General features: G+C 40.7%; 1 protein-coding gene and 1 non-coding gene across 7 annotated transcripts in view; both read right to left on the bottom strand.

Annotated features, from left to right (window-relative positions):
* Positions 1-21807, bottom strand: part of SPIDR (scaffold protein involved in DNA repair) — a 504687-nt gene that overhangs the window by 78557 nt on the left and 404323 nt on the right. The gene's annotated exons all lie outside the window — the stretch shown is intronic.
* On the bottom strand, positions 2120-2223 carry LOC131495213 (U6 spliceosomal RNA). The gene has a single exon (XR_009253839.1). It is a non-coding gene; the product is annotated as a U6 spliceosomal RNA (small nuclear RNA).

Here is a 21807-nt window from a genome sequence, read left to right as displayed (position 1 = left end):
GAAAAAGTTACTTACCGCATGAACTTGAATTTACTCATCTTAACATGGGAATAAAGGATCCTAATTGAGAGGCTGTTGTGAGCATTAAACAGTAACACAGGGCTTAGCACAGTGACCAGCACAAGTAGATCAATTTTTCCTTGGCAGGGTCCTTAGGCCAATTTTATAACAAGGTTTTCCCCCATATAGTTCTTGAACATTTTTGTTAGATCTATGTCTATATCACTTGCAATTTTGTTTGCTATTTTAAATGGGTTTTTTTTTTGTTTGTTTGTTGCTATGTTGCTGGTGTAAACAAATACAGTTAGAGTCTTATACAGAAAATTTCTGTTAATCCCTCAATCTTATTAATATTATTTGCGATACTTTTTATGAAGTTTTATGTAATCATGTCCTCTGTGCATTATGACAACTTTCCTTCAGGCTTCCTAACCTTTATGGTTTTTTTCTTTTTTTAATTTATCTTTTCTGACTGCACTTTAGGACCTTCAGCACAGTGCTGAAGAGAAGCTAGTGACATTGGGCATACTTATCCTGATTTTGAATAAAATGTCTTCAGTGTTTTATAATTAAGAATGATGTTTGGCAGATATCATTCATCAGGTTAAACGTTCCTAGTTTGCTGAAAAAATTTCTAAATCACGCCTGGGTATTGGATCTTTGTATCAAATGCATTTTCCATATTAATTGGAATGACTATATGATTTTATCTCCTCTGATAATGTTGTAAATGACAATTATAGCTTTTTAAGTTAAAACAATTTTTTTTTACTCCTGAGATAAAGCCAAGATCCTATTTGCTATGTTTTGTTTGGGATTTTTCTATGTCCATGAGTGATACTGACCTTTAATTTTACTTTTCATAGTAGATTTAATTTCATTTCTGAAAGCAATTGACTATATTATTTTCATATGATAAGTTGACAGGGATTCTTTTTTTTTTCCTTGAAAAATCTGTATGAGATTTGAATGATTTATCAAAAGTTTGAAAAAATTTAGTAAATACACACACACACACACACACACCCCTCAGATCTTTATCCATTCATCTATTAATGGACATTTGAGCTGCTTCCAGATGAGTAAAGTTTACCAGTCAAATCTGAAACGTTTCAGCTACTATTTACTCAGATGGTTTTTCTGCACCCTCTTCCCAACTTTCCTGCCATTCTACCACTCCCATTACGTGTATGTCGGTGCACTTAATGGTGTCCCACGTTTCTATGAGGTTCCGTTTCATTTTCTTCATTCTTAAAAAAAAATATTTTTAAATGTTTATTTTTTGAGAGAAAGACAGAGTGCGAGTGGGTGAGGGGCAGAGAGAGAGGGAGACACAGAATGGGAAGCAGGTTCCAGGCTCTGAGCTGTCAGCACAGAGCCAGATGTGGGGCTCAAACTCATGAACTGCGAGATTATGACCTGGGCTGAAGTCGGATGCTTAACTGACTGAGCCACCCAGGCACCCCTCATTTTCTTCATTCTTTTATTTCCCCTCTAAGAATATTTGCTATTTGGGAGATTTCTATAATTGTACAGAAATGATTTATTTTGGTGTGTCCTGTTTCTTCATAAAGATTGAGTATTTATTTATTTAAAATGTATTTTGAGAAAGTGAGAGCAGAGGGGAAGAGTAGAGGGAGGGAGAGACAGAATCGAGTGGGGCTCAAACTCATGAACTGTGAGATCATGGCCTGAGCAGAGATCAAGAGCCAGACACTTAACCAACTGAGCCAAGATTGAGTTATTTAAAAGTCTTCACAAGTACTCTGAATCTCTAAAATACTCTGTATTCATAAATTTGAGATTGAGTTTTAACATCCTATTGAAATTACCATACTCTTTTTGGGAAGAATTTTAAATTTGATGAAAGTCTTAAAAATATGTAATGTTTCAGGGCGCCTGGGTGGGTCACTCGGTTGAGTGTCTGACTTCAGCTCAGGTCATGATCTCTGTGTTCCCAAGTTCGAGCCCCGTGTCGGGCTCTGTGCTGACAGCTCAAAGCCTGGAGCCTGTTTTGGATTCTGTGTCTCCCTCTCTCTGTCTCTCTCTGCCCTCCCCCTGCTCACGCTGTCTCTCTCTCTGAAAAATAAATAAACGTTAAAAAAATTTTTTTAAATAAAAAAGTATGTAATGTTTCACAAATTTGCATGTCATCTTTGTGCAGAGGCTATAGTAGTTTCTGCACCATTCCAATTTTAGTGTAAGCGCTGCCAAAGTGAGCACTCGACATTTTTTTCCCTCTCTCCTTCACATTGTGCAAGCTCAATTACTCTGGATTCATATTCACAATCTTTCTTCTGTCAGCTCAAATCTACTGCTGAGTCTATCTAGTGAAGTTTTCATTTTGGTTATTACACTTTCTAACTTTAGATTTCCCACGTGGTTCTTTTTTATAGGTTGTATCTTTTTCTTCTGTTTATTTTGAGAGAGAGAGAGCGAGAGAGAGAGAGCACGTGAGTCCAATGGTGGAGAGGCAGAGAAAATGGGGGGGTGGGGAGAGAGAGAGGATCCAAAGCAGGCTCTGCGCTGACAGGAGTGAGTCCAATGTGGGGTTCGAACTCATGAATTGCAAGATCATGACCTGAGCTGAAGTCAGACACTTAAACAACTGAGCCATCCAAGTGTTCCTAGAGTTGTATCTTTTTACTGATTTTTTCCATTTGATTAGACACCGTCAACATTCCACCCTTTAACTCCTGAGGTATGGAGCCCTGTGTCGGGCTCTGTGCTGACAGCTCAGAGCCTGGAGCCTGCTTCAGATTCTATGTCTCCCTCTACCTTCCCCTCTTCCACTTGTGCTCTCTCTCTCTCTCTCAAAAATAAATAAAGTGTAAAAAAAAAAAAAATTAAAAAAAAAAAGAAATTTTTGTCTGCTAAGTCCAACATGTGGGCCCCTTCAATTGCCTGCACTTTTTTCCTCCTGTGTCTAGGTCACACTTCCTTGTTTCTTCATAAATCTTGTAATTTTTTGTTGACAACTGAGCATTTTTGACAGTGTATTGTGGCAACTCTAGATATAGATAACTCGCCTACCTCAGGGGGTTGGTACTGTTGTTAATCAGTTATTTAGTGACTTGTCTGAACTTTTTCCTGCAGGCTGCAGTATGTGATGTTCCTGCTCCGATTTTTTTTGTTGGTTTGTTTGGTTTTAATCTTTTCACATGGTTACCTAGGGGTTGCCCATAGGTCAGCATAAGCTACTTTGAAAGGTTGTGCTTAAGCCCGCTTGGAAGTTAGATTTTTACTCTTTGCCATTGGGTGTATACACCTTGGAGGTTGCTATCATGGTTCAAGGAGGTAGGATTTTGTGCTCCTGCCTCTCCATCAGCCAGGGCTTGTATTACTCCTTCGGAGTCACTCCTGGGAGGGCATGGCCTTGGGCTGCCAAACTGCCAGGGATGCATCGCCTTTATTTTAAAGTCTAGCTTCCTAGGAGCTGCTCCTGGGTCAGAGCAGCCTACTGTTCACCTAGTATGGTTGCAGGGGTGCTGAGGCCTGCAGTGCCAGTGAGGCTCACACTCCAACTCTTCCCTGTGCGTTGCTCTCATTGCTCCTGAGTGGGGGCGGCTGAGCACACCCTTCTTGAGTCTGAAAGTTTTACTGTGATACTAGGAGGGTTCTTCTTGGCTATGTCTTTTCCCTGATGCTCTCTGTTAAAACTGCTGATTGTTTGGTCATCTCTTTATTGACACAGTATCACAGGGCTATAGGCAGTCTTGGGATTGCTCTCCACCAAGATCCCCATTACTTTCAACAGCACCCTTGAGCAGAGGATTGTACCCTGTTTCAAAACAGGTCAATTCTCTCAGGCAGTGCCATAGGGCTCTTCTTCCTTATAACCTCTTGTCCTCTGGGCAGAACCTCTGTGCCACTTCACAGACCCGGGGGTGAGAATGGAGTCCCCTTCTCCTGGAGTTACACTTCGGATCCAGAGTGTGTGTTGGGGTGGGGGTGGGGACACTGATCTGGGACTGCTTCTCTGCTCTGGTGCCTCTGTCCTATGGGTGAGCTGGGATAGGACAACTGGGCCAGTATTCTTGGCCCACCACACTTGGGGCAGAGCTGCAACGTGGGCTAGGAGATCTCCCACAGTGAAACTGTACCCTAGACTGTGGGCTGAGGGGAGCGGGGGCTTCTTCTTGACTGCAGTCCTGGAGCAGAATCCCAGAACAGTCTTCTTAAGACAACTTGGGCTGGTGGGGGCATGGATCATGGCTCAAGGGCCACGGACTCCTTATTCTTTCTGACACTTAGTAAACTTTCTTGGTTCTATTGATGGAATGTTTCTCCATTTGGTGTATGCCTTTAGGAAAACTTCCTGAGGCTTTAAATGATTTTTAAAGTTTTCTCCAGCTAAAATATTTGTTAGGGACAGAATTCACTGTGTCCTCACTCTGCTATTCCAAAGGCAGTCTTCTATTTTTTTCTTCAATTTACATCCAGGAGAAATTATGATCCCATGGATATTTTGCATGTGCTATATAGGAAAACAAAATGGCTCTTTAGCCATTATTTATAAGTTTTGAGAGTATTTGGAAACTTTCCATCCTAAATTTGTAGACTTGAGTGTGAGTTGTTCTTTCTTCTTAAAAGACATCTTGATTTGTTTGAACACAATTGCTATGTCAGACAAAAGAAATGCAGTGAGGCACAGAGGTTCACAGAGCCATGATATAAATGTCACAAGATTCTTAATAACAATGGCACTTGTGGGTTTTTCACTGTATACTACAACAGTGCTCTGGCTTTTGGGTGGCATCTAGTAAATATGATCCACTTATTTATGTGCTAAATACAGCAGGACTGCTGCTGGCTCAGGCTGCCTGCAAGGCGCTAGGAATCTGGCAATGAGCTACATAGACCCTGCCCTCTGTGCCTCCTTCGGGAAACACCTAATATGCATATAAATATACAATCACAAACTGTAGGAGTGCTAGCAAGGCAATACGCAGAGTGCCTTTAGATACAACTTGGGGTGGGATGGTCTAACCAGGGTGGTCAGGGAAGGTTTCTTAAAAGAGCTGAGTCCTGAAGAAGGATAAGCCAATCATGCAAAAGTTTGAGAGAAGAGGACTTAAAACATAGAAAACAGCATATACAAAATCCTGTAATGGGAAAGAGCTTTTCCATGACTACGAAATTGAAAGAAAGCTAGAAAACAAGAAAGAAAAAGAGAGAGAGAGGAAGAAAAAAAAAAAAAACAAAGAAAGAGAGAAGAGATTAGCAAAGTGGTAAAGGGTAAAGACTAATAATTGTGATTTCAATTTGCATTGTTCTTTTTTTTTTCCAATGCATTATTGTAAATTTAAGTTATATTTATAATCAAAGTTATATTAATAATAAAATTAAAATGTTGACAGCATTTGTAAAGAGAGGAGAAAATGGGACGGGAAGGAAAGGACCAGGTAGGGGTAGGAAAGAGAGGCATTGACCTAGTGGAGGCGTCTCGTGGTTGGACGTGGCTGGTACCGTGACGCCCAGTAGTGGCTGGAGGCAACGGCCATGTGATGATGACCTGGTGGAGGCTGACCTGAGAGGAAACCAGGGGTGACAAATGACGGGCATGTGTGCCAGGCAGCACACCTACCTCCTGCCATCAATGAGTCAACAACAGGGTGACACCGGACGAGTTCTGATAAAATCATTGTTTCAGAAACAGAAGTCTTGGCACAGGGTGGAGGATGGCTTGAACGGAGAACTTTGCAGAGGGTCTCCTTAGACCAGCATGAGGTCACTGCTCTGATCAATGGCAACTGTCTCACAGAAAATAGTGAAGCTGCAAAGTGGTGTTCACAGGCCAAGTCCAGCTGGTTGATATGTTTTCTTTGGTTTATACAGTGTTAAAACTGTATAACTTAAAACTGTATAAAACTGTCTAAATTAGTTAACAGATAACAAAAATTGGGAGATTTTATGCAAACCTCAAATTTCCTGTGGTCTTAAGAAACCTAGAGTCTGGCAACACTGAGTGAACACTCGTGGATGAGGCACCAGGTTGTGAGCTCATCCCATGGGCCCTGGCCCTCACCCTTGATCCCCAACCCTTGTACGACTGCTGTTCTCTCTTGGCCTCTGTCAGCATGTGAGAATGCATTAGAAAAGCATTTCAGGGAGGAGACAGAAGAACATGGTCACGATGATGGGTGAGGGTCAGGGAAGGGTCTACACTGGCCTACGATTTTTCTTTTTCCTTTCGGTTTTTAATTTATTGACAGAGAGAGAGTGCGCACATGTAAGCAAGAGCACACGCAAGTGGGGGGAGGGGCAGAGGGAAAGGGAGGGGGAGGGAGAGAATCTTAAGTAGGCTCCATGCTCAGCTCAGACCCTGACTGGGGGCTCACTCTCACGACTGCGAGACCATGACTGTGAGATCACGACCATGAGACTGCGACCTGAGCCGAAATCAAGATTTGGATGCTTAACTGACTGAGCTACCCAGGCACCTCTCTCTTGCTTACTCGTTGGTGGCCTTCTCAATTATTTCAGTCTAAGGTATATCAGACCAGCATCCGAAGCATCTGAGCAGACACTGTATCGGCATGTGGTCATGCTCAGAGGGAGAACCAGCTGACACTCGCACTGTCCTTAGTAACGTCTGAAATGCTGTGAGCTCAGCTGCTAGCCAAGCCCCATGGAGATTAGATCGGACGTTTTAAAGTGATGTGACGGTCAGTGTTAATAAAACTGGGCTTCCACTTTGGAAAAGCAGGTTGAGTACATCCTTTTGCTTTCCTGCCACAGAATACCCACTGGGCAAGGAAGATGTGCACGATCAGTAATCCCAAATCCGTGCAAGCTAGGGCTCAGGCCTAGGTGACTTTTCATACTCCACGTGGCACTGAGCCCTGAGCACTGCTGGTGGGTACCATACACCTAGCCTGAGGGGGGCATTGCTATTCTTAGCAGCGATAAACTTCCAACAGCAGAGAGAAAATGTGTCACAGGGAGGAAATAGGATGTTAGTGGTTTGAATAAGTGCCTCAGAACTGCATTCATTCCATGAGACAGACTTTGCCATTCAAAATTCTTGGAATAAAAGTCTGGCACGTGGATGCCACTTATTTAAAATCAATGTTCCACCCATGCCTAAAATGTAGACCCTGACCCCACATGAGATCCTTCCTCTCATTTTCATGATTGGAAGCACGTGGGGCAGGGGAACGGCAGGTCTGGAGAAGATGAGCTCTCTTTTGAGCTCTGCTGTTGCTGGATGTGGGCCCCCGGCTCCACACGGGTACAATGAAGATTAACTGAAGTCTGCTTCACACCTAGTAAATGCTTACACCTAATCTGCACTCAAAATCTTGGTGTCCTTTGCTCACCAGGCAAATTCACTACTACAAATGCACTTCATGGACAAGATTCTTTTCTCTTATCATGTGCCTGCTATCCTAAGTCTGTAGTAGGCGTGTGCACCTTGGTGAAGGGGCTTGAGGAAAGTGCACGAGAGCAGCATGGGGGTGCATTATCCCACACAGAAATGGTGTTACTACACATGAAACCAACTTGTGCCCGGCCTTGCAATGCTGCCCTGGTCATCCACGGGACAGCAAGAAACAATCGTGAAAATGCCCATGGTCTTCAGCTTGCGCCTGCCCCCCGTCAGCCACGCTCCACCCCTCCCAGCTGGGAATATAAGACAGTCAAAAAGTAGTTCAAGAATCTCCCGTTTCAGCCATCAGGAGTCATTCAGCAGGACTTTGATTCTATGCATTTCTGAGCCATGAGGGTGAGGCCAGGACCATGTTGGAAGAACTGACTAAAATCGGTGCCAAATGAAACTACATTCCACTGCGCATTCCCAGCAACATAAAATAATACAGATAAGAGGTTCACTGTTCAATCCCATCCACATCATGTTGGAAGTATAAAAGTCCATTATGGAGTTAATATTTATCTTTAAGAATTTCTTTTCCTTCTCTTACGAGCTTAATGGCACATCACACCAATTGAGGAATACTTTAAGAATTCTAAAAATTCATGTATTGTCAATCTGCAAAAGCAACAGAACAAAGCACTAGGAATAAGGAAAGCAAAACTGTTGTAGAGGGAGTTTCAGAGAGACTGTAATTTAATTATTCTTTGAAGTTTTAAATGCCCCTCCCCCACTTTGGAAAAATATTCATTTTTCCCTTTCTTTTCACTCACTGACTCAGTATCACAGAAACACAAGTGAAGAAGAGAGAGAAACAGTAGATTCATGTGTGTCTGCGCGTGCGTGCGTGCGTGTGTGTGTACGCATGGACAGTGAGAGGGGAGATTACGTGAACATGTGGGATGTTTGCCCAGGTTATGGGAGCAGTTCTTAGCAGTCCACCAAGAATTCCCGGAATCAGAGTCAGTCCAGCCGCTTTCTTCCAGGTCAGTGTCAACTTAAGCAGCCTCTAAAGATCAACAGGATCTTTCTCTCCACGTTATGATTTCTTGCTAAGCCTCTATTTTAAGGAAGAAATGGAAGAAATCGGAGGATGAAGTGAGGGGAAAAAAGCAGGAGAAAGGAAGGGGGAGAGGGAAAAGGGAAGAGAAGAGAGGAGAGAGAAGAAGTGTTCGAACGTGAACAGGGGGAGGAAAAGTCAAAGCAAGGAGGGAGGGAAGAGGAAGAAAAGGAGGAGAGAGGGACAGCAGAGGGCTGAGTGGGTGGAGGGCCTTTCCCCAGCTCCACCAACCCGCTCGACAGACGGGAAACCAGATACAGCAGGACATTGTGTTCTTCTCCTGAAAAACAACCAGACTGCGCTCCTAAAGTAAACAGTTAATCCTGTTGTTTATCTTTGTAACATGACGAGATGTTAACAGGATGATTTCTACTGCACAGAAATGTGGTTTTTATTCATTTAAAAAAAGATATTTTCTCTTTGCTAAAATACAAGTGTGACATACAAACTTTCTAATATCAATGAACGGGAAGGAATAACAATCTCTCTTTGGTAAAAGTGACTTAACTAAAGGATGCCAAAAAAGCCTGAGAAAGGCCTTTTCTTTACTTGTACATCCTATTTATTTTTGGAAAATACTGCATTACTGAAATTAACCAAGCCAAACCAAAACAAAACCTTCTGTAAGCTTGGTCCATCCCGGAGTATGATCTGGGGTACTGCTTGTGGAGATAAGACTATAACTGAGCCAAGACAAGAGTAAGAAGTAATCCCTGTTGAAATAACACCAGCATTTTTCACAGAGCTAGAACAAACAATCCCAAAATTTGTATGGAACAAGAAAAGACCTTGAATAGCCAAAGTAATGTTGAAAAAGAAAAGCAGAGCGGGAGGCCCCACAGTTCCAGACTCTAACCTGTATTGCAAATTTCTAACAAGGTAACCATGGATTCACATGCAACTATAAGGTATGCTATCGAGTTCGGATGTACACTTTGCCCAGTCTCCCCCACTAGTGTAGTACTATACTAGCAAATAATAGTACAACATCACAGCTAGGACACTGACATTGATACAATCCACCAGTCTTATTCAGATTTCAGAAAAACACATTTCACTTGTGCTCGTGTGCACGTGTTCATGTGTGTGTTCAGTGCTCTACAGTTTTACTACATGTGTAGGGTCCTATATCCAGTACCAGTCAAGACACTGAAGAGTTCCAGGGCACCTGGCTAGTTCAATCAGAAGAGCATGAGACTCTTGATCTTGGGGTTGTGAGTTTGAATCCCATGTTGGGTGTAGAGATTGCTTAAATAAATTTAAAAAAACACTAAAAAAAAAAAGACACTGACCAATTCTATCACTACAAGAATTCTTTATGCTGCCTTTTTAACCCACTTCCCACTATCTCCCCACCCCCATCCCAACATCTAGACGCTATTAATCTGTCTTCCATTTCTAAAATTCTGCCACTTCAAAAAGTTATAAAAACAGAATTGTCCAGTACATAGTCATTGGGATTGGATTTTTTTTCCCTCAGCACAGTTTCCTGGTGATTAATCCAAGCTATTATGCCTTTCATTTCTATAGCAGTTTTGAGACATAATTCACATATCACAAAATTCACCCTGTTTTTATTAACAGGGCAGAATACATATAGCATAAAATTTACCATTTTAACCATTTTAAGGTGTGCGATTCAGTGGCATTAGGTATATTCACAATGTTCTGCAACCATCAACACTACCTTATTCCAGAACATTTTCATCACCCCAAAAGGAAATTTCAGTCTACTAAGCAGCCTCCTCATCCTCCCCTCCCCCAAGTACCCAGAGACACGTAATCTCCTTTCTATCTCTATAGATTTGCCTATTTTGGATACTTCACATGAATGGAATCACACAATATGTGTCCTTTTGTGACTGGCTTCTTTCACCTAGCATAATGTTTTCGAGGATAATCCACATGGTAGCATGTGTCAGTACATCATTCATTTTTGTTGTGGAATAATATTCCACCATATGGATATACCACATTTTTGGGTTGTCTCTATTTTTTTTTTACATTACTGAAATAATGGTGCTATGAACATCTGTGTAGAAGTTACATGGATAGGGATGCCTGGTGGCTTAGTAGGTTGAGCGTCCAACTGCTGATTTGACACAGGTCATGATCTCATGGTTCATGGAATTGAGCCCTACGCTGGGCTCTGTGCTGGCAGCGAGAGGCCTACTTGGGATTCTCTTTCTCAACTATTTTTAACTTTTTACGTTCTATTTTCAACTTTCCTATAGGGGCTACTCCAGTTTGCAATCCCAACAGTACATAAGGTTTCCTTTTCCTCTATACCCTCGCCAATACTTGTTGTTTCTTGGGTTTTTGATTTTAGCCATTCTAACAGGTGTGAGGTGATAGCTCACTGTAGTTTTGATGTGCATTTCCCTGGTTATACAGAAATAAACCCACAACTATATGGTCAATTAATCTTTGAGAAAGGAGGAAAGAATATACAATGGGAAAGAGAGAGTCTCTTTAACAAATGGTATTGGGAAAATTGGACAGCTACCTGCAAAAGAATGAAACTGGCCCACTTTCTTATGCCATACACAAAAATAAACTCCAGATGGTTAAAGACCTAAATGTGAGATCTGAAACCATAAAAATCCCAGAAGAGAGCACAGGCAGTAATTTCTCTGACATGAACAGTAGCAACATTTTTCTAGGTATGTCTCCTGAGGCAAGGGAAACAAAAGCAAAAACAAACTATGCAGACTACATCACAATATAAAGCTTCTGCACAACAAAAGAAGTAATCAACAAAACAACAAGGCAACCTACTGAATGGGAGAAGATATTTGCAAATGACATATCTGATAAAGGGTTAGTACCCAAATATATAAAGAATCGATACAACTTAACACCCAAAAAACAAATAATCCAATTTAAAAATGGGCAGAATACAGGCACAGACATTTCTCCAAAGAAGACAAACAGATGGCCAACAGACATCCATGCCTGGAAGTTTCTTGAGGGCAGGGATCATATTTCTCATCCCCTATGTGCCTAAAACAACTCTTATCCCAGAGCTTTATACTTTATAGGTGATCAACATATGCTTGGTACACCAAGTTGAATTAATTGATTAGTATTTATTCAGGCTTTTGGGGATACAAGGTATAAGACTTAGTTCCTACCCTCAGGAACAATAACAGGTATTTAAAATGCTTTATACAGGTAATTCACAAGGTGAGACTTCTACATTGTTCTAACGTACAGGTGTGGGAAGGGAAGTATTAGCATCCTAGTGAAATACTGAATTAGAACACGATAAATGAAGGAAAGGAGAGAGGGAGGAAGGGAAGGAGGGATCTTAGCTAAGAAAGTTTATTACTCAAAACGTACCGAATTAACCCAGGAGCCCTGGGAAGACTGTGGTTTTGTTTTCTCTCATTAATTCCCCAATTCATTCTCGAATGAGGGGTCATTTGGTATTCCCACTTTTCATGTCTACTCAGCACTGAAACCTAAAGAGACAAGGGTCTGTAACTGAATATAGAGTAAGGAAAAAAACACCAAGCAAAGGGCATAGTTTTGGTGGTGCCATAGATAAGTTATAGCATCCCATTGCTTCTTCCAGATCACCAAATAATATTCTCAACCAGGGTTCTGAATGGGGATTAAACCCTAAAACTCTATGGCTGCACTGCAAGTAATAGATAAGGACCCTTCATTGCATCTACAATGGCACTGGTTATGTGCAGTCTTAGGCGAAATGAGAAGACAGTCATTTGAATAAGCTTCAGGGTTCTGTACTCCCAATGAGGGAGCCAGTCTAGAGTAAATGGACCTGGTAGTAAACAGCACTACTGTATAGGGCCTGTTGAAACAATGGGGAACAGAGTTTAATCATCATTCTTAGATGACCTGCTTCTGAGTCAGGGTTTCACATTCTAGGTTGCTAATTGGCCTACAAACCAGTCTTGTCCCATGCAATGGCTTATAAATCATCTGTGTTTATGAAGTACATGGACATATTTTACCTGCTCTGACCCTACCAAATAAAACACAAATTACCTAGGCAAAGGCATACATATAAAGCTTGTTTATTATTTTTTTTAAATATCAAAGGAAACTTTCTAATTTTTTCTGCAGTCTTAAGAATACCTGTTCTAGGAACAATATCACTGAGAAAAATATTAAGTTGTTTTAAGATATTTTATAATAAGGTAATTTCAGTTTCAAAGACCAAACCATATTTAGTTTACCATTTTGAGAACAGACAAGGGGTCGTTTTTAGAAGACAACTCTATTACTCAGAGAGAAGGAAGGTTCTCACGCATGAATTTGTTCCATTTCCAGCCCGCCTACCTCAGTCCACAGGACTGCAAGCCACATCAGCTGACATTCCTCCCAGCTTATAAACCAGCTTCAACTTCTCACCTACCCTGGACACCCAGGACACCCACCACCTACAGGTAGGTGTTCGTTTTGCAATGACTACCATCTATCCTACATCTGTTTGCTCTCCAAACACTAGCTTTTGCATGTAGACCAGCAGACTAGCACACTTTGAAAACTTGGAGCAGTCTCCTCTCATCTGGTAGCCTGCACTGCCCTCTTTCCTGTCAACCTTCTAGAAAGTATGGATGTGCCTCACTTACTCCCATTTACTCACTTCTAATTCACTTTTGTGATAATTTAGAGGTTTTTTGAAACAATCCCAAATTTACTAAAAGTTTTAAATACAGTACAAAGCATGTTTTTTCCCCAAATCATTTGGGAGTAAGTTTGTACAAAAAAGGACTATATCTTACATAACTGTTATACAACCATCAAGGGGAGGAAATGAATATTTACATGTCCCTACACCTAATTCTCAAATCCCACTCATGATTCACCCATTGTTCCAATCATATTCTTTGTAGCAAAAGGAGATAATTCAGAATCATGTATTGCATTCAGTTGTCACGTCTCTTTAATCCTCTGCAACCTGGGAGGGTTTCTCAGTCTTTCTTTGACTTTCATGACCTCGACATTTTTGAAGGATACAGGCCAGTAATTTTGTAGTAGAGAAGCCTTCCATTTGTGTTTGTCTGATGTTTTGTCATGAGGAGATTTAGTCTATGTATCACTGGTAAGGATAACACAAAATTGGTGTTATGTTCTTCTGAATCATTGGCACACTATTTCAATTTGTTCCAGTACTGATAATGTTCACTTACTACTTGATTAAGATGATGTCTGCCAGGCTTCTCAACTATAGGTTACTTTTCCTTCTGAAATTAAAAAATATTATGTGGGAGATACTTTCAAAATAAGCAAATATCCTATTCCTTATCAGAATTTTCACTCATTCATTTTTATATATCAGTGTGGACTCGTGGATTCGTATCCTCTGGGCTGCAATCCGTAACTATCATTTATTTTGATGTTCTAATTGTGCCAGATTTTGCTAGTGGCAGCCTCTTGTAAGCTAGCTCCTGTGTCCTTTTGCTATGTCTCCATCATTCTTTGAGAATGTTCTCACTTTCTGACCTAATGAAATGTTCAAAGCTCATCTTATATTTTCTCTCATCCAAACCTGAAATCAGTGATTTCACCAAGGAGCCCTGGTTTCTTTCAGATATTTAAAAGCTAATATCTGGGTGCTAAATGTGCTCATTGATACTGGAGTATTGCTGCCTCAGGACCTCTTAGTAGAGAGAGCTAGGGAATGTACACACACACACACTCACACTCATACACACACACACACACACACACACACACACGAGTAAAACACATTTACTTCTGTTTATTCCTCCATTCATCCATCTTGAAAACTATGAGTTTATACTACAACCAGGTTCATTTTAGTTTTCCCCTTTTCTACATTTGTAACTCAGAGGTACCTCAAATTCAGCACATCTAAAACCAAACATAACTTTTCTAGTTCTCCAAATCTGTTCACCCACCTAATTTCCCATCTCATTTAATACCATTTATCTTGATGCCCAAACCTTAGAATCTTTCTAGGTTCTTCCTTTGCCTCCACCTTCCACATCCAATCATTCACGGAGTCCTGCCTTTTCCATTTCTCGACTATCTCCAGGTGTGCACCATCTTTTTATCCACCAGCTTGTCTTAATGGATGAATTAGACTTCTCGCTTTTCACACAGGCATTTGTGGCTACTTCCACTTCCGTTCAAAAACTTCCAGGAGCTTTTGTACCACGCTCAGAAAAAATTCCAAAGGCTTTGCTATAGCTTTCCAGACCTTCTCATGACCAGAACCCCTATTCCGTCTGCCTTCATTTACAACGTATGGAAAGCCACACTGGCCTCCTTGCTGCTGTGCAAACATGCTAAGCATGCCCCTGCCTCTCAGCCTTTTGCACTCGCCCTCTCTTCCCCTGAACACCTGCATGATTTGTTCTCTCACCTCCTTTGGGATTTTTCTCAAATAGTATCCTCTCAGCAAGGCTTTCCTTGATTCTTATGTAAAGATAGTCACCCCTCGACATTCACTATCCCCTTATCCAACTTTATTTACAGTCATAACCACTACAACTTTCTTATATTGTATCTCTTTGCCTACTACCAGTCTTCCCCAAAGTAACATAAGTTCCTTTAGCACATAGATTTCATAGGTTTTCTTTTTTTTTTCTTGGTCTCATTTATCGTTGTATCCCTAACATCCAGAACAATGTGTGACACAGAGTAGGTGCACAGTAAATATTTGGCAAGTGAACATTTCCTCCTGGTCTTCTTAGTTACACTGCACGGTAGCTTACTATTCTGTCATGTAGTATGTCATAATTAAATAATTCTCCTTATAACGGATGTTTAGGCTGCTTCTTTTTGTCCCCCATTATAAGGCACTGCTATCACGAAGGACATTGTGTGTGAATTTTTTTGTTTTTCATGAATGAAATTTCTAGGAGTTTTGGGGTAAAAGAGTTTATCATTATTGTTATATGTTATGCACTGCTCTCCAAAATACTTGTAATGTTTACAAATTACAAGCGCAATAATTGTGTATAGAAAGTCCTATAGTTTTTCTAAATAATATATATAATTCAAAAGTTTAAATTATTACAGAGGCATGTGACGCAAAGTTTCCGTCCCATTCTTGTCCCCCATTCCCCTAGTCCCCCTATACCCTCACAGATACTCACTGTTGTTTGTTTTCATGTATCCTTCCCCAGTTTCTCTCTCTCCCCCTCTCCTTCCTTCCCTCTCTCTCCCTGTCTCTTTTATATGCTTCTTTTTATCTATGAACTGTGTGTTCATATCCTTTGCTCATTTTTATGTTGGGTATTGGCTTTTTCTCTATTTCTATGGGCACTCTGCATATTAGAGAAATTGGCTTTGTAATATGGATTGCAAAGATATAGTCCCAATTTGCCATACTTTTGACTTTACCATGCAAATTTAATAGAATTTATTATTATTTTCTTTTGGAGGTTTTGGATGCTAAGTCACAGTTAGAAAAACTTCCACCTCAAGATAACTCTCCTATGATTTCTTCTAGAATGTTTTAGTTTTTATCCTTAGATCTTTGATCCACTTGGAATTTACCCTGGTGTGGGATAAGGGACACAGATCCCATTTTATTTTAATTTTTCCAGATGACTCATCTATTGTCCTTACGCCACTTATTGATTAATCTTTTCCCAGTTTTCTGAAATACTTGTATTATTTACAGAATTCCTACATATATCTGGGATTTTCTTTTTCTGTTCCATTGGTTTATCTATTACATGAAGGGAGAAAAACCCTTTAATTTTAAAAAGTGGCTTTCATTAAGCAAAGGGAAAAAAAGGTAGACAAATCAAAAAACAGACTCTTAACTATAGAGAACAAACTGATGGTTAATAGAGAGGAGGTGGGGGTGGGGGAAATAGGTAAAGGGGATTAAGAATACACGTACACGTATCTTGTTGATCACTGAGTAAAATATGGGATTGTTGAATCACGATACTGTGAAATGAATGTTAACTACATTAGAATTCAAAAATTAAAAAAAAATTAAAAAAGAAGTGGCTTTCATGAGTTTCTGCTTCTAATAGCCAGATGTTACCCATCTTATGTGTTTTTGTGGAAAATAAAGGAATTAACTCCCACCTGGGAGTTATTTCCCACCTGACTCTCATGTTCTGGTCTCTCTTCCACTACAAGTTCAAAACCAATTTATTTTTTTCAGCTCAGTGTTTAATGGCACCTCTATTTCAAGAAAGCCATACTGAACTCTAGACTCCCACTGTTGAGCCTCCCAAGTGCCCACCACCTCAGTTAACTGACAACCACCAAACCAGTAACCTCACAGTCATCCTCTTTCCCTCTATCACCCCACACCCAGTCATCAGCAAATAACATGCACTCCATCTTTAAAACAGATCCCAACCTTTCAGTTGTCAACACCCCCTCACCAGCACTCTGGTCCGGCCACCAGTCCCACCTGTCTGATTTGCTGACACAGCCTCCTAACTTGTTTCCTGTTCCTACTCTTGTGCCTCAACATTCCATTTGATCTAGAGCAGCCAGAGCAATCTTTCCAAAGTACAGATCAGATCACATCAATCCAATCCCATACTTAAAACCTTAAAGTTTCCTCATCACACTTGGCATCAAGCTGCCTGCCTCCCCTCTGTACTCATCTTCTGTCATGGAGCCCGACCGTGAGATCATACATAGACCTGAACCAGAATCAAGGGTTGGGCGCTCAACCGACTAAGCCTCCCAGGTGCCCCCGGCTTGTCTCGACACATTTGTTAATATATGGAATATCTATGCACACTAAGATTTGCTTATTTCAAAAAAATTCTTAAAGTGCACCTCAACTGTGCATAACCACTTTTAGCATCTATTAATTAAATTTCCCTTTTAAATCGCAGCTCAATAGCTGTAGTCTACAGCATAAGAGTTTATAGTTTTAACACTTGTTACTAAGTAAGGTATCCAGTAATTTTGGGACTTTGAAATCTTTTAATTTTTTTTTCAACGTTTTTTATTTATTTTTGGGACAGAGAGAGACAGAGCATGAACGGGGGAGGGGCAGAGAGAGAGGGAGACACAGAATCGGAAACAGGCTCCAGGCTCCGAGCCGTCAGCCCAGAGCCCGACGCGGGGCTCGAACTCACGGACCGCGAGATCGTGACCTGGCTGAAGTCGGACGCTTAACCGACTGCGCCACCCAGGCGCCCCTGAAATCTTTTAAAAAGACAGAACACTAAGTTAAAAGATAGAAATCTAGTCTTGCATATTCTGCATTCCGTAGCTACTGGCATTCTAAAATGAAATTTTAAGACTGTGGAGATTTGCTGTTTTCCTATACTTCTTTCATGTATTTTTATTGCTCTCTTCCTAGTGAGCTCTTTCTAACTCTTTTGGTGGATACGAACGATTCCAGTTGCCTTCTACGGGCCTCCCTAAACTCCAGAGACTGGGAAGCAAACTCTTCGTGTCTGGGGTTCCCCTGTGGCTGAAGTCCCCAGTGTGACTGAGGGCCTGTCAATCAAAGTCAGAAGTGATACCAAGTCCGAGCACCCGATTCTGCCACTTGTGCCAGCAAGCCTAACAGTGACAAAGCTCTCAGGGATTGACGAATTGCTTTGGAGGGTAAAAGGCAAGAATGTGGCATCTGGCTTGCTGATTCAGCTTGTAGCTCACACAGAGTGGCTCTAGAGTGGGAAGCGGTAGTGAGAGTTTTCTGATAATACAGCCGCCTACTGTTAGCAGTGGCTCTGGAACTGGTACAGAAGCGAAGCACCAGGTACCAGGTTGTAGAAGAGACCGCAGCTCCCACGGTGGCCTGGTTCTTCAGTGTTGCTCTGACAGTATTTCTTAAAAATCCAGTATCATCTGTTTCTTTAGTTTCCCCAATGATTCTACACGGCTTCTGAATCCTTAAATAAATATCTTTCTGTTGAGTTGGATATAGTAGACTTCTTTGTCACTGAGCCTGACTGATTTTCTCTGATATGCACATTCTACTGAAAAGTGGAATTGGGGGGTGAGGGAACTCTATATTCTTCTCTGGTAAATCATCAACAACTGAAAAGGCAAGAACAAAATCAGAAACAAAATAAACTTGGTGTTCACTTTTGTAGAAATAGTGTATCTCTTTGAGAGGCAGGTGAAATCAGAAATGAACGATTTCACTTATCTAGCCGAGAAAGCAGACACCTAATTAATTTTTTGGACGTGGGCCTCTTACTATATAATTTTGATGGCTTGCAAGAAAAAATCTGCAAGAAAACATTATTTAAAATGTGTATCAAGAATTAAAGAATTTCTACATGGGAATCCATCCTGAAAAAAATGCCAAAATGAGTGACACAAAAAAGGAAGAGTACACTCAGATAATTCTATGTTTCTATTTATTGTTTAGTACAGTTTTGATTAGGCAACCACAACTAAAATGCTCCTCAGCTAAGGATCCCACATTTTCATAAAAACAATTTCTGCTGTTAAAAATGCTCTCAGTATTTGATAGCCAGTAGCTAAGAATACCTAGTTCCTACCTGACCAAACAATATTTTAAGAAGTATTTGAGAATGCACATTCTTCCAATACCACAGTCACAGATCATAGAAACTATAGCATCTAGGCACCAGAGACTCATAAACAAATGGTAAACCATTCAGGGGAGACTTCTTTCAAATAGGGACTTTTCGTGCAGATGACCTCCTGAAATGATTTAGAGCATGTGATAATGCTGGCATGTAAAGAAGACTAACAGAGATGAAGGAGAAGAGAGGCCCCCTGGGGATCAGGAATGGCACAGTCACTGAGGCTCACAGACAGAAGTTCTTATACAAGCTCCTCCCAAAATGCTTCATGATGACAGTAAATGGTAAAAGTGCCATTTATGGTTGTGGTGATACCGAAAACTATCTGAGCAACAGGAAAGAAATAATAAATGAGTACAATAATTTTCAAAAGCTCTATCTACAGAACAATTTTGAGTGAAAGATCTTTTCCTTGGGCTATAGACAATCCGTCCCAGTAGTCAGAGCTACATATCAAACGTTCCAAAACAGCATTCCTACTTCCAAAGTCTCTATCTGGCCATGATTACTGAAGCTAGTATCAATTCTATAATGCTTTAAAATGAACTTGTACTTAAGCCATTCTTCAACAAAAGGAACCTGAACTCCTTGGAGAAATGGTTGATTCTTGGACTGAGACAGGAAATGTACAAGATGAGCCTGAGTATCCTGTGGTGCCAGGAAGTAAGAAAGTACTCATAACAAAGCTGAGAACTCACAAGGACAGGGCTAAGGCAAAGAGACAAGGGAGTAGACCGAAAGAGGTTCAGTGGCAAAAGATGGAAGTTTGAGCAACAAAATAAATCAAATAGTATTGAAACATCACCCAAAGTACAAAATAAATATCACAAGTCCATACTGATAAAAGTAGTTAAAAAAGTGGGGGAGAAGAATTCCAAACAATCATTCTACTACATGGAGGGGGATCAGAAACCTTCCCTTCTTAGGTGTGGGCTACACATAGTGACTTCCTTCCAAAGACTTCATGATGGAAAGGGCACAAAAGTGTAACTTTACAGTGGAGAAACCTCACAAGAATACCTCAGCTAAGTGATCAAGGCCAATATCAACAATTATTAATGTTGACAGTATATGCCATTGACATGGTGTGATAAAAAGGTCACTTTACCTCTGTGATCTTCCTCCAAGAACCCCAGTGTAATCATGAGTAATAAACCAGATAAATATCAATCAAGGGGATTCTAGAGAATACTTGACCAGTGCTCCTCACAACTATCAAGGTCATCAAACAACAAGAGAAGTCTAAGAAACTGTCACAGCCAAGAGGAGCCTCAGGAGACTGATGACTGATGACTACATGTAATGTACTATTCTGGGCAGGACCCTGGGACAATGAATAATAAATAAAACAATAGGTAAAAACCTAAAAAATGTGAAAAAAGCAAGGATTTCAGATGATTAAAAAAAGCACATTGACATATGTTCAAAAACTAGTTCAGGTCTGTGTCAGACATTAGCCCTAAAGCTGAGGCTTCTGGTAGACATTTGGTGATCAGTACACTGGGAAGGGATAATTCTATCATATTCCAGTTTTATTGAGATATAATTGATATTCAACACTGTATTAGTTAAAAGTGTACAGCATAATGGGATAATATTTTTCTTGACTGGCATGACTATTTTACTATTTTGTCACTAATATGTTTCCAAACTGCTACAATTTCAGATTCAATCTTATTTCTTTATTTTACTTTATTTTTATTTTATTTTTTATTTTTTTTAATCTTTATATGTTTTTGAGAGAGAGAAAGACAGGGCGTGAGCGGGGGAGGGGCAGAGAGAGAGAGAGAGGGAGAGACAGAATCTGAAGCAGGCTCCAGGCTCTGAGCTGTCAGCACAGAGCCTGACACGGAGCTCGAACTCACGGACTGCAAGATCGTGACCTGGGCCGAAGTTGGATGCTCAACTGACTGAGCCACCCAGGCGCCCCTTATTTCTTTTTTAAAAATGTTTATTTATTTATTTTGTGAGAGAGACAGAGAAAGAGAATTCCCAAGCAAGCTTTGCGCTGACTGCATGGAGGCTTCTTGTGATCCTCTCTCTCCCTCTCTCTCTGCCCCTCCCCTGCTTGTGCTCTCTCTCAAAATAAAAAATTAATTAAAAAAAAAAAAAGAGTTGGATGCTTAATCGACTGAGCCACCCCAATCTTATTTCTTAGTACAGCATTCATCAATTCCTTAGAAAGCATTTCTGGCTAAATTTCTCTACACAGAGGGAAATCATTCCCTTTGTGGGTGGGTTTTCTTGCCCAAGGCAGCACAGACCGCCACCAACTATGCCTGATTTTTACCCACTGGGAAGTAGGTGAGCATGTTAGCTTCCTATTCCCTCCCAGAGGTCAAGGCAGCTTGGCCCAAACAATTTCTTCTTAAAGGTAATCTGTTTTTTTATTTGATGCTTGCTTATAGTTCTTCCACAGTTCTTTTACCTGGGAATAGAGCAAACCTCAGGGTCCTACTCTCAGCTAACATGTTACCTGATGATATACTGTATATGCTTTCTGGGTCAAGGTGTTCAAACTTTTATAGCCAGAAATATAAGACATTCACAGGAAACTTTAGTTATCCTCGTGGATGATAAAACTTTTCCTCTAGCTGTTTGCTACTTCGTTATTCTATTTCTGTGGGACTGACGAACTACAGCAGAAATCAGAAGCAGTGATCTAGTTGACAAATGTTTTGTGAACGTAAGTCAGTGAATGTTGCATAGACTAGGTGGTACCCGCACAGGTCCTGGGCCAGGTGAGCACAGTTCCTTTGGGCTGGTCAAGCCCGGGCCCAGCAGTCAGGCTATCCTCTGGCTCAGGCTAGGGAATGATGCTCAAGGAGAAATAGTGTCTTTAATGAATATTTTTGCTGATTTCAGGGTATATAAAGAGT

This window comes from Neofelis nebulosa, chromosome 14 (assembly GCF_028018385.1).
Source record: "Neofelis nebulosa isolate mNeoNeb1 chromosome 14, mNeoNeb1.pri, whole genome shotgun sequence".
Taxonomy (NCBI): domain Eukaryota; kingdom Metazoa; phylum Chordata; class Mammalia; order Carnivora; family Felidae; genus Neofelis; species Neofelis nebulosa.
This window is presented reverse-complemented; position numbering and strand designations above follow the sequence as displayed.